The sequence below is a fragment of the Colobus angolensis genome, unplaced genomic scaffold (assembly GCF_000951035.1).
Source record: "Colobus angolensis palliatus isolate OR3802 unplaced genomic scaffold, Cang.pa_1.0 Scaffold90, whole genome shotgun sequence".
In the NCBI taxonomy this organism is placed as follows: Eukaryota; Metazoa; Chordata; class Mammalia; order Primates; family Cercopithecidae; genus Colobus; species Colobus angolensis.
The window spans coordinates 4,286,493-4,292,785 of NW_012122932.1; the positions used below are offsets into that span (position 1 = coordinate 4,286,493).

Consider the following 6,293-nt stretch of genomic DNA (forward strand, 5'->3'; position numbering starts at 1 on the left):
CCCAACCTGAAATGACCTCTTTGCTGGCCCACCATGCCCCCAGTGCATACATCATTAGTTACGCTTTGGAAAAGCTGTTTGGGAAGGGTAATGGCTATAAAATGTGGCCCTCCGGCTGCCAGTCACCTCTATGAACCCTGAGACCAACAGGAGGGAAAAAATGCCCAGGCTAGGGGTAAAGAGATCCAAGTGCTGCTGATGTGATGTCATCAAGGAGAAGCTAATTACTGGCCAGCTTTCCAGTAGCAGGGTTTTGGTTATTGCTCCCCCTACTCACCCCTCCACCCCCTGCCTTTGATTCCTGCTGTGGAGCGCTAGAACATCAGTGAAGGGAAGGTAGCACGGCAGACCAAAGTCTGGCTGCATGGAGCCCCTTGGGATGTGTGTGTGCGGGGCAGGGAGGGACCACAACAGTAAACAGCAGCCAGGGATGCTGAACTACGAGGCAGAGAGGCACCAATGGCCAACCTAAAGTTTCTTTACTAGGAGCTTCTCCTGGCCCCGGGCTACAGCTACATGTTCTTGGGTGCTGGCATGTCACAGCTCCCAGGTCAAAAATCCACCTCCATCCCATCTCAAAATCCACTGCTTGTTAGCTAAATAAACTTGGTAAGTAATAATATTCTGAGCTCCAATTTCTTTATCTGTAATGCAGATGAATATGTGTGAAATAAAATCAAAGAATGATAGGCAGTATTAAATTGGACAGGTCTGGTGGGTTTTTTTTGTTTGTTTTTTGTTTTTGAGATGGGATCTCACTCTGTCACCCAGGCTGGAGTGCAGTGGCACGATCTCGGCTCACTGCAACCTCTGCCTACAGGGCTCAAGCTGTCCTCCCACCCCAGCCTCCTGAGCAACTGGGACTACAGGCACATGCTACCACGTCTGGCTACTTTTTTCTATTTTTTGGTAGAGATGGGGTTTCCCCATGTTGTCCAGGCTGGTCTCTAACTCCTGAGCTCAAGTGGCTGTACAGGCATGAGCCACCATGCCCGGCCAAATTTGGCCAGTCTTTATTGGTGTCTGTTGTTTGCAAGATCCTGCCTTCCCAAAATAGACAAGAAAATAAATACATAAATGAATAAATAAATAAATAAATTTTACCTGCAAGGATGGGAGTGGATTCTTGCATTTGCAAAGCACAGGGAGTGTAGTGGTTGAGAGTGGGCTTTGCAGTCAGATGTGACTGTGTTAAAATCATGCTACCGTCACTTATTAACTGTGGGACGTTGGGCAGGTCACCTAACATCTCTGAGTCTCATTTCTTCACCAAAAACAGAAGAATCATACTATGGTACCTCCTCTAAAGCTGTTGTGAAGATTAACTTATAAAATGAATGTGAAGAGTTCTGCGCAGGCACATGATAAACATCCGGAAACTGTTATTCTGCTTGTTTTGCAATCTATAGGGCTTAAACAAAGGACTTTACACTGATTGCCTTACCTGACCCTCTCCAGGACTCTGGGTGCTAGGGCGTTAACTACCCTTTGGAAAGTGAAAACATCGATGTCCATTGAGGTGAAATGATTTGTCCTCAGCCACAAGGGGCAGCATCAGGAGTAGAACCCAGGTGTTCCTGTTCTGATTCCCAAGACAGCTGATGACTTTTTGGAAACTCTGAATCTGATGGGTAACAGAAACCTGGGGATCATCTCTAGATAAGAAATGACTGTGAAGACGTTCACCGGAAAGGGAAGGAAAGGAAGTTTATCATGCTTCCTTCACAGGCCCTCCTTCACCCTCATCTGGTGGGCCCGTGCAAGCTACAAACAAGGTGAGGAATAAACAAATTAATACATACTCAACAGCGGCCAGTTCGAGGCAGATCATTATATCAAGATGACCTGAAAGGATGTGACTGACCGGCTAGTTTACACAGGGTGGTCAGGGACGGCCTCGCTGTGGAGAGGGCTGGTGTTTTGGGTGAGACCTGAGAGACCAGAAGAAATCAGCTAGCCAGAACCAATGTTTAGGTCCCTAAAGAGAACAAGCCTGGCTAGCAAAGGGGGCCAGTATGGGTGGAAATCAGCGAGGGAGGGGAGCAGAAATGAGTACCCGAAGCACACAGTAACTTGAGGGCATAGGGAGGGTTTGATTTTACCTACAAATGCCATGAAACCCACTAAGGATTTTAGCAAAAACTACAATTACATTTTAATTTACATTTTAATTTTTATAGACACAAGGTTCCGCTATACTACCCAGGTTGGTCTCGAACCCCTGGGTTCAAGCGATCCTCCCTACTCGGCCCCTCAAAGTGCTGGGATTACAAGCGTGAGCCACTGCGCCTGGCCTTTTAATTTACATTTTAGTCTTCTGGTTACTGGAATCTTTGATGGGAAATGAGTAATAGTGGGACAAGAGCCTCTAACATTCTAGGAGACCTCCCGTTCGGGGCCTCAATTTCCCCTTCTACAAAGGCGGGTGGGAGGGAACAGGGTCCCAAGAAGTACTGGATAAAGACATGGCCGATCGCAAACGCTGAGCCCTTCAAAACTATGGGCAGAGTGCTTCCGCACCTCTTCTGCTATTTCACCGTGGCCACAAGCTAGCCGCTGATGCCGGTCATCCGCTCTCTCCGCGGAGGAGTCAACGCCCCAAAGGCAGGGGCGGAACCTTCCTAAGAATCCGTGCAAGCGTGGGCTCTTCTGTCCAGGGCAGCAAATCGCGAGGAGGAGAGTAGTCAGAGGGCGGCGCCCTCCCCGGTCTTGGCTGAGTTATTGGCTGGTGGTAGCGTCGCTCGTTCGGCATAACTACGTGACGGCCTCTGCCGCGGGCGTTTGCACTGGCTCCGCATCCGGCACCTCTTCGCCCGTGCGTCTTCGCCGCGCCCGTAGGTCCCGCCAGCCGGACGCCGCCTCCTCAGGAGTCTGAGCGATGGGCGGGGAAAGGGACGGGCAGGTCTAGCTCTATCGGCGCCGCGGTGTCCACTTCAGTCCTGCAACGGTGGAAGACGCGTGCTGCGGCGCCTGGTTGCGTGGGGCGGCCCGGCCCCGAGAGGTGAGAATAGTGAAGCAGACTAGGGAAGAGGGAGGGAGCGGTGCTGGCCGCCACGCGGTCAGCGGGCCCCTCCCAGAGTCCTTCTGCCTGGGTCCCCGCGCGGTAGAATCCTAGATCAGGGGTCGCCGCCGTGGAGCGGGACGTGCGTCTGGTTATTTCCCGGGTGGTCCGGGGCCGGGCGAGTGGCGCTGCACCCCTGGGGTCCGGGCCTGCCCCTCTGGCTGGCGGCTGCCCACCCACCCTCCATCCCGCATATCTCGCCGGGTGCCACGCACTCCGCTGCTTTTCCAGTCGTCGTTGATCCGTCTCGAACCTAGATATCTGGAATCGGGATCTAGAGATAGGAGCCACCGCCACCTCGGATAGATGGGGAAACTGAGGCCGGGACGGGCGAGACGGCTTGGTTATCTTGGTTATTAAAAATAACACACCTGCCGGGCGTGGTGGCTCACGCCTGTAATCCCAGCACGTTGGGAGGCCAAGGTGGGCGGATCACTTGGGATCAGAGTTCAAGACCAGCCTGGCCAACATGGTGAAACCCCGCCTCTACTAAAAATACAAAAAATTAGCCAGGTGTGGTGGCATGTGCCTGTATTCCCAGCTACTCGGGAGGCTGAGTCAGGAGAATCGCTTGAACCTGGGAGGTGGAGGTTGCAGTGAGCTGAGATCGCACTACGGCACTCCAGCCTGGTGAACAGAGTGGACTCCATCTCAAAAAAAAAAAAGAAAAGAAAAGTCGTGTAAAGTACTGGAAAATTATTTCAAAACTACATATTCTAGTCTAGTTTGTTTATTTTTATTGAAATATATATATATATATATTTTTTTTTCTTACACTGTAGTTCTTACCAGCCTAGTTTGAGATTTTTCCATATAAGAGAGGAGACTTTGGTTGTTGACTTGTTCACATTAATGTCGGGTCAATGTTAAGACTTCAAGTTTTCCAGAAACTTGAGATCTTTAAGTTGTTATTAGGTTGACTCTAGTTTTCCTGTAATTATCTGATGTATATACACTTACAGAGACTGGCATAGGCAATCCATTAGAGGAAAAAGGTTAGGAGTCAGCATACTTGGGTTCTGGATCCATCTCTGCCTTTAAGTAGCAAATGATTTCACTAATCTGAATCTTTATTTTATTTTATTTTATTTTTTGAGGCAGAGTCTTGTCTGTCGCCTAGGCTAGAGTGCAGTGGCATAATCTCACCTCACTGCAACCTCCGTCTCCTGGGTTCAAGTGATTCTCGTGCCTCAGCCTCCCAAATAGCAGGGATTATAGGCATGTGCTACCATGCCTGGCTAATTTTTGGATTTTTAGTAAAGATGGAGTTTCACCATGTGGGCCAGGCTGGTCTTGGACTCCTGAGCTCAAGTGATCCGCCTGCCTCGGCCTCCCTAAGTGCTGAGATTATAGTTGTAAACCACCGGTACCCAGCTGAACCCTTATTTCTTACCAAAAAATCATGGCGGTTGGATTTCTTGATCTCTGTCTAGCTCTAAAGACCTGTAATTCAGGAAAACTGCCACTTAATGATTTGATCATTTAGTTTGAACTATCTCATGGTTGGGACAGAGGGTTATGACTGCCTGGAGTGGGCTCCTGACAACAGGTTAATTTTTCTACTGACCCTCACTGCCTGTGGTTTTAGATTGTGTTATGTGTTAAAAGCAGTTACTTAAACACGCATAAACAAACACGCATACCACACCATATTCACAACAGGTTGTGAAGTTCAGTTTTAAATGGCCTAGGCTTCTTAGGAAAATCCCAGTACAGGTTGAGTATCCCTTGTCTGAAATGCTTGGGACTGGCAGTGTTTCCGATTTCTGGTTTTTTGTTTTTTTTTTTTTTTTGATATTTGCTTTATACTTACTAGTTGAGCATCTCTAATCTGGAAATCCAAATTGCTCCAGTGAGCATTTCTTTTGAGCATCACGTTGGTGCTCAAAAGTTTCAGATTTTGGTGCATTTTGGATTTTGGATTTTTGGATTAGGGATACTCAACCTGTATGTGATTAATATGTCATCAAATATATCCAATGAAGCTGTCATATTTTAAGACTGAATATAACTGTTTTTAGAAAAATATTACAAAAAGAAATAAAACATTGCTTAGGTACTTCCTCCCAAAGTTAGTTGTATGTGTTTGGGGACGTAAGAAATAACATTTCCCAAGGCTGTGTATCCAGAGTATTGGAACATTCAGTGATGATTTCTTAGGAATTGGAATAGACACTGCAGTTGAAAACAAAATGGCTTAGTTGGGCACAGCGGTATGTGTTCGTAATACCAGCTAACCTGGAAGCTGAAGTGGGGGATCACTGGAGGCCAGGAGTTCAAGGCAGCAGTGAACTATGATCGCGCCTATAAATGGCCACTGCACTGCAGTCTTAGCAACAGAGTGAGACTGTGTCTCTTAAAGAAAAGAAAAAGAAAATTATGTAACAGGTTATATTCAAGCTACTGTTTTCCCCTTCAGATAAAAATTATCTTATTTTTTAAAAAGCTATTTTTATAGCTTTATTGTAGTGTAACTGACATACAATAAACTGTACATATTTAAAAGGTACTCTCTCTGTATATATAAAAAACTGTCACCACAATCAAGATAGTGAACATATCCATCAATCCCCAAAATCTCCTCATGCCCCTTTGTAATCTCTCCCTCCTACCCTTCCTTACCTCCTATCCCAAAATAACTACTCATTTACTTTCTGTCACTAGAAATTAGTATAGACTTTTTAAATTTATTTCTTTTGGTGGAGGTGTCAGGAAATGAACTTGAGGACTGATTAGTTTGCATTTTGTAAAGTTTTTGTCCCTGAAATCTCCATCTAATATTAATATAGTGTACAATGCAGTGGCATGAAGTACGTGCATAATGGTGTGTAACCATTACTACTATTTATTTCCAAAACTTGAAATTGAAACTCTGTAACCAGTAACTCACCACTTCCCCCAGTACCCAGTAAACTCTATTTTCTATTTGCCTATTCTCTCTCTCTGTCTCTCTGTCTCTCTCTGTGTTTGTGTGTATTGTTGTTGTTCTGTCACCTGGACTAGAGTGCAGTGGCATGATCATAGCTCACTTCAAGCTTGACCTCCTTGACTCAAGCAATCTTTCCTCCTCAGCCTCTCAAAGTGCTGGGATTATAAGCATGAGTCACCCTGCCTGGCCCATTTTGCCTTTTCTAGATATTTTGTGTAGGTGGAATCATTCAATACTTGTCCTTTTGTGTCTTTTTTTTTTTTTCCAGATCCAGGTCTTTTTTTTTTCTTTTTTTTTTTTTTT

General features: G+C 46.2%; 1 protein-coding gene across 1 annotated transcript in view; it reads left to right on the plus strand.

Moving 5' to 3' along the window:
* The first annotated feature begins 2,753 nt into the window (after nucleotides 1-2,753).
* Nucleotides 2,754-6,293, plus strand: part of SLC26A2 (solute carrier family 26 (anion exchanger), member 2) — a 27,679-nt gene continuing 24,139 nt past the window's right edge. Inside the window, exon 1 of the mRNA XM_011931540.1 lies at nucleotides 2,754-3,001. The gene's annotated coding sequence lies outside the window, so the exon portion shown is untranslated. The remainder of the gene's footprint in view (nucleotides 3,002-6,293) is intronic.